We start from the raw sequence: 10,278 nt of genomic DNA on the forward strand, positions 1-10,278 counted from the left end.
GAAAATCTGACCTTTGTCCTCCTCATACCACACCTGCAGTCAGTTATCGGTGCCACAGACATTTCCTGTAAGGTTTTACTCATCAAATAGGAATTCTCAGCGTTTCTGAGAGGAACTTGCCAAATTGGGTGGTTTTAAAAGTTTCTGAAACATCAAGGTTTTAAATAAAACTTTGGTTCTGGTTTTGGAGAACATTTTTGTATTTACTCCTTACAGTCGGTCAGTGTTTTTTGCCTCACTGTGTTTGTCTGTTAGCAAAATATCTCATGAACCACAGGACAAAATTTAATTAAACTTGCAGGAATTAATTACTGGAAGGCCAACTATGACTAACTTTTAGAGTCAATCTGATTCAAGATGGCTGTCGCAGCCAACCAAACTTAAAAAAATACAGACATACCAAATTTCTGACTCAAACTAATTGCAGTCAACTCTGTTTGTCTGTTAGCAAAATATCTCACAAAGCATTGGGCGGATTTTATTAAAAACATCTACAGCTGATCAACTTTCGGAGTCAAAACAATTCAAGATGGTCGCCACAGCCAACCAAAATCAGCCAACATGAAAAATAGCTATAATTCAGACAGTTTTACAGATATTGAAGTAAAATTTGGTGTGGTAGTAGCTGAGAATCGTCCTCAACACATACTCCGAGCATGACCTCTGGCAATATTGCATGAGATTGCAGATAAAGTTCTTGTCAGGGTTTGATCAAAATGGTTACATTTCCTCCAAAACTCTGGCATGAAAAGTGGTTGGCGACATGAATTTCTCCAATGAATTCTAGGCTTTTAATTTTGAAAAAATAAAAAAAGGCATAGCTTCATGGTTCTTCAGGTCAGTCTTATGGAGGTAATGAAATTATTATGAGGAAAGAAAAGCAACAACAACAAAATAAAAGCCTCCAGCTGACTTTATTTGAGTCATTCCTAAACGACACACCCCAAAGGTTTACCACTGAATATAAAGTGGTCTTCACATCCATGACTTTAGTTACTTTTGCTGTTAACAGAACCATCATAAGAGACACATTAATAAATGGAGCACAGAATAATCACTATAATCTAGTGGCAGGAATAAACATAGAGTTGCTTCCAGGTGAGCTGACTGCTTTGGTTATAAAATAATAAAATTAAAAAGAAAGATATATATAAGCAATTTTTCCCCAAATGTGTTACATCCTCCTCCACAGTCCTCCTGTAGTGGCCTGTTCTTAACGATAATCCCGTTTTTTATTTCTTATTTGAGTGCTAATCCGGTCACTGTGTGCACAAGCACTTGGACACCGGTCTGATCTTCATGGAGAAGGTCTTCAGAGAGGAGGTATAGCCATTCCACCTCTCCCAAAACACATAACCGCTGTCAAACCTGATGGTCCCGTAACGTCCGTACAAGTCGGTGGGATTGGTCGTTCGGCAGTCTGTACCAGAATCCACCCACATGTTCCTGGGCACAGTTTTTGTCCCATGTGTCCTGGTCTTTGTCGAAGGTGGTGAACATCATGGAGTTGTGAGTTGACAAACTGTCCCCTGGAAGAAGCCGGCAGAAGAAAACAAAGTGTCTTATATATGTTCTAATAAATAAGGCTGATTACTTTTCATTGCTTTTTACATGCTGAAGTTAAATATTGAGTTTACGCTGACTGTTTGCTCCATTTAACGAATATTTGTGGTTTCAAAACTTATTTTTTGTGTTTGATTTATGTTTTATTAAAAGCTGCAGTTTGAGACTTTACACAGATTTGAACATTTGCATTAAAGCCAAATTCACACAAAGCAGATCGAGACGATCAGCAGCAGGTAATGTTTTTTAAATATTTTTCTGTTTCCTGCTCTCGCCAGCTAGTAAAGAAATTTTACAAAACGTCGGCTCACAAAGCCAGAGAAACCAGAGGCTCCTCTCAGTTCTCAGTTTTGTGCCTCCTGGTCTCTTCCTTTCTACAAAAACTCATGAAACAAAACTGCGCTCAGGTGAAAAACGGCAAATTATGTGTTAAAAATGACTTCTTCATTCTTAAGTGTAAAAAAAAGTACCCTTTCCTGTGTCAGGCTTGTTCTCCTCACCAGTGTGTTCTCATTTAATGGCCATGAAAGTTGCCTGTTTAGCAGGTGTTACATTTTTATGTGCACCATTACTGCTCAACCCTCTCGCCTTTACAGGCTGCTTTCTGTGCAAAACGTCTTGAAAAAAGGAGGCCACACCGCTGTTGTAAAACTGAATGTAATATTTTAGGGGAGAAATCAGCTTCCATCCTCTGAAGTCACAAAAATCAATAAATTATCCCAATTAAGCCATCATTCCTGATGGCTTCACAGTACTTCGACCGATGCTAAGAATGTCTGGTGAGACTAAAAGGAGCTGAAATGATTTAGAGACCAATTTGAGGACCTCACTGGCTCACTGCAAAGTTCTAAAAGGTTATGAAAGGCCTATTTAAAAAAAAAAAAGATTCTGTAATGGTCTAAAGTGCTCCATTTTGAACGGACATTCACATTTCCAAAGTCAGCCACTTCAAAGGTACTCTTTGCAACATCAGGAAGACTGGTTAAAAAAAAAACAATCACACCTTAAGAAACAAAATGTGCACATTTTTTTCTTTATATTAATAGAGTGGTCTGTGAATTAAAGAATCTGTAAGCAAAATTTGTAAATGGCAGCCAGCTATCACGTGTGTTTGTTTACCTATGTGAACAACCAAAGTGACTGAAAATAGGTCAACAATGGCGCCGTCCATGGGAGAGCCGTCCAGGATCGACAAGTCTGACAATTCTGATGGGTTGGTACGAATTTATGCTCCGATTTGTTGAGTAAAGTGTGCAGATAAAAAGACGAGAAGATTTTGCAACAGCTGCGTGTGTTCGAATGTCAAGCTCTTTCTTTATGGCGTTCCACCACTCTTATTTAACCCCGGCATTTATTCTTTACCGTCGTCTCACTTCTTCTTTCTCTCTTTTTTTGTGTTTAGCAACAGATTTATTTTGATATTCTTCATTTGCCCAACTCTCCACATTTCTTAACTTACACAAAACTACAGCCAGTCAGGTCCCTCACTGAGTCAAGCTTCCACGTGGTTTTCAGCAGATTCAGGTGAGTGCTTTGTTTACATTGGGTGCGTACCCACATTTCAGAATTATATATATCATTATATCTGGAAAACTACTGGAGCAAAGTCTTTCAAACAGCACCATCGAATATAGCTCAGGACATCCTTTTTAATGTTAGATTACATATTTTTGCAGTGAGTACGTTTAATATTCATTATCATTTTGTTACTTGTCACAGTAAACCATTTGTGTTGTGCTTGATCTGCTGAATGTTACTTGTCCTAATTTTAATGACTATAAAGAAGCATTCAAGTGCAAATTTCCTTGTACTTTGCACAATGTGCTCTGTACGTATGATGATAAAGTGGTGTTGAGTCTTGCGTTATGACTGAAACGAGAAGGTCACCTGCTGTTCCTCCGGTGAATCTGCCCAGGTGAAGCTTGTAGCCGGTGTTCTCGGAGTCGACTAAGAAGGAGGAGTACTGAGCAAAGGCCGTTTCTCCCTCCCAGTCCCCTATGCCGACTCTCAGCTCATTCCGCTTTCTCATTGATAACAGGAAGATGTTTTCCAGCCTTGGAAAGACACAGAGCTTCAATTCATTTGGCTCGCTGTCATGCCTTGTTTTATCATCTCTGCTCTCTCCTAATAATATTTTGTTTTGGCAACTGCGGGCTCCTTTGATTGATCTCATCTTATCAAATTGAATAAAAAAAAAAATCAAAGCACTGTCATAATTTATTATTGCCCACTACCATGAAAGGAGCAGTTATGTAACTGTGTGTGTGTGGACCTGTTTTTGCTAGCTTCTTGGGACCTTTTCTGGTATAAATACCCACCTTGTCAGGACCCGTAGTCCTCATGGGGACCCAAGCCTGGTCATATGTCGAAACATCATTTGATGGGTTAGGGGTTAGGTTTAGGGTTAAGATGTGAATTCAGTATAGATTAGGGTTAAAGTTAGGGTTCAGCATGTACTGGTAATGGTTAGATTAAGGTTATAGAAATGACTGAACATCATTTACATGTCCTAATAAGACTAGAAATACAAACTTGTGTGTGTTTGGTTGTCTAGTCTTCTGTTAGGAAAATATTTCATAAACCAGTGTTTTGATTAAAGTAGTCATTAGATGTACATCTACAAGCTGACTGAAAATGGTTGTAACATCTAATCAACTTTAGCGAGAACAGAGATGACTATAACTGGTGTCAGTTTTACAGCTAAGGAGTTATATTTGAGCTAGGTTAGTTAGTCATAAAACCTGGAGAGATTTGTATGTTGATTTGTTTTTTGCGTCTTTTCAACAGCTAGCAAATAAATTATCCCTCCCTACAGAACATATTTTTTAGATAGTTCCTGGCTTTTTCTAACCCCTCTGATTTTAAAAACTCTCTGCAACCTTTCCCCTCAATGAGCTTTTATATATGTTTAAATACTTTTATCTTTTTTAAATTCTTCCACTGTGTTATAGACTGTATGTGAGACAGACATGAGACTGTGATGTTTTATGGAGGATGCACAGATCTTTAATCTGTGCTCGGCACAGTTTCATACAGTGTGGGATTTCACATCGAGCTCACTATACTAAAGACAGACTCGCAAAAATATTTGACAAGGCGTCCGCTCTGTGTGATCGATGCTGACAGGCCACAGTAAATCACTCACACAGGTTTTGGAGCTGTCCCTCCATGAACAGATTCTGGTCTGACATTGATCTTTAATATCTAATGTAACTGAAGAGGATATCTCTCCTAATGCCTTACTCGCCATATTTGGAGTACAGCCTACTTCACTTCATCTCTCTCTTGCTAAAAAGAACTTTACAGCATTTACAACTCTGCTGGCCAGGAAGCTAACACCGCTAAATTGGAAATCTGCAGCTCCACCTGCATATACAAGCTGGGTTAGAGAGGTCCTTTAAAAAATCAGGCTGACTCTTACCTGCAAAGCTGTAGCATTTGAAATAAACGATCATTTTCTGTCCTGAACTGAGCACCACAGTGATGTGTTTTTCTTATACTGTTTAATTGAATTTAATCAGTATCTTAGTGTTTTTTTATTTTGTTTATTTTATCTATCTATTTATTTCTTCTACTTGTTTGTTCGGGGTAGGTGCAGGGTGTTTGTTTGTTATTAATTGTTGACTTAAATTTTTGCTATGGCAGTGCCTGAGAGTCATCCTGAACAGACCGCACAACTGATAGGCCTTTAATTTGATGTGTTTTCCTACTAATCTTACCAAGCCAGTATTCTCCAGCTACATTCCCAAACCCGGCCTTATAGTGGTCCCAGGGCCTGAAGAAGTTTTCTGTCCCATCAAGCCTCCTGAGGAACACCTGAGAGGCAGACACATGCAAAGATTTCAACTTTACTTCACTATGTTTTCACCAAGCAAGAGCTCAAATTGCTTTATAAATTATAGCATCTTTTCTATGTCAAATCTTTAATAATCTTGAGAGATGCTGGCAGATTGTGACTTTGATGTTATTTAGAATATCATGCAAAATCGATGAATGCACGGAGGTTGGAAATGATTTGTCTTGATTTCGTTCTGCAGTGTGGCAGCCGGCCCAGGCCTGTGGGTCATAAAAGCTGTTCTTTGTGAGCAGAATTACAAAGACAACTGCTAACAGTAGGGATGGGGCTTTGCTGCTGCAATCCACCTGTCCTAAACCGTGGGCAAGAAAAGACATGCTCCGCTTTTTATTTTGTACTTTGCACGAACCAGACAACTGATCACTGAATAAATCTTCAGGACATCATCTCCTGCTGTTCATCTATGATACTCACAGTCCATCTGCCCCCGTCAGTATCCATGTCGCAGTGGACATGCAGCGGCATGGTCGGACCTCCGGGGTAGATGGTGTACACCCTGCTGGAGCTCGTGTTGTTATTCTGATAGATGTCATCGCAGTCGAGTGGCAGGTAAGACTGCAAATTCGAGTTAACCGAGGCTACAAGACCCAGCAGACCAAGAAGTAGTGTCAGCTGGGGGGAAAAAAAGAGAATCTGTCGTCACACAGGACAAATTAAGAATATTTGATACTTGTGTATTGTTGTCATTTTTTCTCTATTTGTCAAATAAAACAATATAAAGTAGCTTAAGTTTAGGGTTTTTTCGGTTTTAATTGAGGGATTGGCACAAGTCCTCATCAGGGACACTCATGCACATGCAAATATTCTTCTTCCCGTTTGCTCATTTGGTGTCTGACTCAAAAATAATTATATTCCCTGAATGTGACCGCAAATTAGACAAGCCTGCTTTAAATTATACCCTTGTTGTTGAAATCAGTCCAGCCTCACCACTCAAACCTGACTTCATCTCCGTCACTTTTTATAACATTTCACGTTGCTTCTGGCACTTTGCATAAAAATAATCGTAGCTTGAATTGAAAGACGGGAAACTACCTGTTTCCGTCGGCAGGTGCACACAGTTGTTGAAACACCTGGGGTTTCCCTTCAGGAGAACTCTGAATCTTTGCCTTACAGCTCTGGGTTTATTCAAAATAATACAATATGCTCAAACACTAAAATATCTGTCAAAACTGTGTCACCAAATTCCCTCTTCATGTTTCTTTTTTTTTCTCAGCGGGATCACAGATCTGAAGTCTGAAAGTAAAACGATCAGTGGAACTGGGAGTGCCTGTCAATGAGTAACTAACTCCCTAAAACCAACAACCAACAGAGAAACAAAGACTTCTTTTAATCATCAACTAGAAGAAACTGATTTATGTCTTTGTTTGATTGTTTTTATTATTAAGATCCAATAAAATTATGTCTGTTATTTGAAAGAAATGATAAGAACCTTTAATGTTTAATTGGGAAACGGAAAATTAGACTTTTTCTTTAGATTTAGAAATAAAAATTGGAACACATTTAGAAAAAAAAGTAAGTTTTTGTTGCATTTTGATTGAAATGCTCTCAAAGACAGTTTAATGGAAGCATTTCTGTAATGCTACTATAAGAACATAAAACTGTTACTGATATTATATTGTATCATCAGCACATAACATTACAGATTTTCATTAGACTGCAATTACTTTGTCTCACTGAGTATTTAAATTGAAATATTATGGACAGCAAAGTAAATGAAATGTTTGAACGGATTTCTGTCAGCTTTGGTTGAGGCTTACCTTCCTCTTCATCCTGGGGTGGGAGGGCCACTGCTGAAGTCTGTCTGCTGAAATGGATCATGATGGGAAATGGGAGCAGTTTTAAACAGAACCCCGTGACTGTAACTGGGGGAGGGTTTTTTTATTTTTTATTTTTCCACAGAACTCCCTGGTATAAAACTTGATAACCTTGTTTTTAATGAAGCTACATGATACTAGGAGGGAGAAGGTTTTATGTGACTTATTTTATTTACAAACAAATAAGCAGATTTTCAACCACAATTTGGACATTTTTAAGCAGAAATGAAGATAAACGTAAGAACATTAAAATAATTCTATTTGTGATAAATGATGTTAGTCCCAAGTTTAAGAAGCTTACATCCAGAATATTCTTCAAACTGAAATATAACCACCAATTTAACAGGCAAGTAAAATAAATTAATTAATAAAAAATATCAGCTGGTGCTTACAAAAGTGGGGACATTTCAAATTGTGTTCATGAGAAAAACATCTGAAATCTGTTCAATGTCCTGACGGACACTTACACAAAGTCTTATCACACCAGTTTAATTGTTAACAACATTCACGGTAAGTCTGTGTTTATTCTTTTTAAAAGTAAAATGATGTTGTTGTTTTTTTACAAAAGTCAACAATGTTTGTATTTATAAAATAAAGCAATTTTGTTTTTGTCTTTTCAATCTACAATTTGTGACAATAACAAAACAAACACTGCATTTTTTGTGAGATGGACATAATTTTACTGTAAAAACAACAACAGCAAAACATAAAAACCCTTCAACTTCTTCTTTTAAAACTTTCTTTTCTATTAATATTAATATTTGTAAGTTTATGAGGCTGGCGTGGTTTTAAAACAGCAACGATCCACTTTGGTCCAGGCCCCCCGCTCAGATTATCTATCAGCTCGTCAGTTTTGGTCAGAATAAAACTATTTCTGTAAAGTGAAGTAGTTCAAAGAGCCGTCTTCAACAGGTAATATATAAGTGTTTTGTACCTTTCTGCAGAACCCCCTCTTTAAAAGGTCCGAACTGTTGCTTTAAGATCTCCCACGCTGCTGTTTACTCTCCTCTGTTTGCTTTCCAAACACAGCTCCTCCTGGATTTTTGCCGTCGCTGCAGTTTCCTAAATTCTCTTTAAAGCTGCTCCTAACTGATCACAATCTATTGTCACAACATGCTTTGTGTCTTCGTGTTGCATGTTTTTGATTTTACCGTTAAAATGAGTACAAAGTGGTCTGCTTTGTTATAAATCCCATTCTTTTGTCCATCATGTAAATATCTGAGTGTGTGTGTGTTGTCATCAGTCTAAAGGAGGGGAGAGAGGATATTAGGAGGCACTGCAGGAAGAAGCCAGTGCCAGAAGCTCTGAGCAATTAATTTGATGTTCTGTACATGCTTGGAGATTAAATGTGTGAGGAGCTGTGTTATTAAAGAGTTGCTCGCCCTCTCTTGTTCCCCTTCATCTCTGATCTCCCCACCAGAAGAGAGGAGTCACTGGTGGCCTGACATTAAGGGCTCAGTTATTGATGGCTCATCGAGAACACGGAGGGGAAATCAAACCCGGTGTCCTCTGAATCATAAACCAGGAAAAGGTCAATTAAAAAAAGGGATTCTGTCTCTCCTCGCCATACGTCTCTCTGCCTCATATTTCCCTCCATGTACAGTGAAGTCTCCCCGCTCGGCCTCTGCCTGTGCATCAGCAGGCGGCAGGCTTGATTCTGTCGGGTTTTTCTGCGTGGACATGCAGTCCATGTGAATAAAAGCTTTTGAGGTCATCAAAATGCAGCCAGAGGCAACGAAGGCTGTGATAGAGAGGCAGCCAGAAAATGAGTTTCTGTGAAGGGGAGTATAAAAAAGCACTATGAACGGGCTCGGCACAGATTCCACCAACAGTGAGAATAAATCATGACCCTGTTTATGAGTGTTGATCGTGCAGAAAAAAAAAAAAAAAAAAGATGGCCTCCATTCTTCTGTTGTCCACAATGTTTTGGAAACTGGCAACACGCATTTTGGTAACAGGAGCTTCTGAGGTTAAAATTCTTCGTTCCTTTTTCACTTTTCCCTGTAGGTTTTAGGTTAAAGGAAGTGAAAGCGATCTTCTCTGTGCCACTTGGTGGCCAAGTGAACTCGTATTTTGGTTGCTATGAGGGCTAACAACAGCTCCTGATCCAGTTCATAAAAACAAAACCCAACTTTTTGCTAACTCTTCTCCTTCTTTGGATCTGATGTGCCAGAAGAATACATTTGATATCCAGAGCATCAGAATAAAAATGTTCAGTACAGCACAGAGAGACTGTAGGAAGCAGCAACATTTATCTATTTATAGGGATAAAGGCTTTTAACACACACAGTCAAGTGATTCATGGTTACACTGCTGTGCCAAAGTTTTAAACCACCCCTAATTTCTTTATACTCTGCTTCCAAGGAGCCAGTCTTGTTGTAATCCTTTTAAAGTGGTTTTGATCAATTGTTCTGCAGGCTCTCTGACTGTATTTTAAAGTTTTTCTTTGGACATAGATAAAGAAAAAGAAATGGGAAGAAAGTACCTAAAGCTCCTATTTAATATTGGTCCTTTAGGTTGTTCGTGTGACAACGCAGCTGTTTCATCTATTCAGGTCAAAGTTAAGCCATCTGCAAACAAAAGAACACTCCTCTGTAAAAAGGTTGAGTACTGGACTGAAAATAAGTGAAAAAATAGCCAAAGTCCAAATAAAATATTCTAGTTTCCTAAAACTCTGACATGAAACTAAATCCATCTCATTCTGAGAAGGGAGGGAGTTGTAGCTGCTTGTGTCAAACCTTAGCATTACTTAGCTCAAGTGATATAAGACTTAGTGAGATGTAATAATGCAGGGGGAATGTGTTGAAGATGACTCTAAGCTACGACCACAGCAGATTTTAATTCAGTAACTGAATCATAGCCATTTTTGTGTTGGTGGCCATCTTGAATTGGGGTGACTCCAAAACCTAATCAGCTGTAGATGTACATCCAATAATGGCTTTCTGTGAGTTTCATTAAAATCTGTTCAGTGGTTAATGAGACATTTTGCTAACACTACAGGCAAATGAACACACGTGCACACACACACACACACAGAGACACAAG

The 10,278-nt window shown here is 38.5% G+C and overlaps 1 pseudogene; it reads right to left on the bottom strand.

Annotated features, from left to right (window-relative positions):
- Nucleotides 1-1,010: 1,010 nt before the first annotated feature.
- Nucleotides 1,011-7,188, bottom strand: LOC112450190 (annotated as a pseudogene).
- Nucleotides 7,189-10,278: the final 3,090 nt, after the last annotated feature.

This window comes from Kryptolebias marmoratus, linkage group LG3, assembly GCF_001649575.2.
Source record: "Kryptolebias marmoratus isolate JLee-2015 linkage group LG3, ASM164957v2, whole genome shotgun sequence".
Classification (NCBI taxonomy): domain Eukaryota; kingdom Metazoa; phylum Chordata; class Actinopteri; order Cyprinodontiformes; family Rivulidae; genus Kryptolebias; species Kryptolebias marmoratus.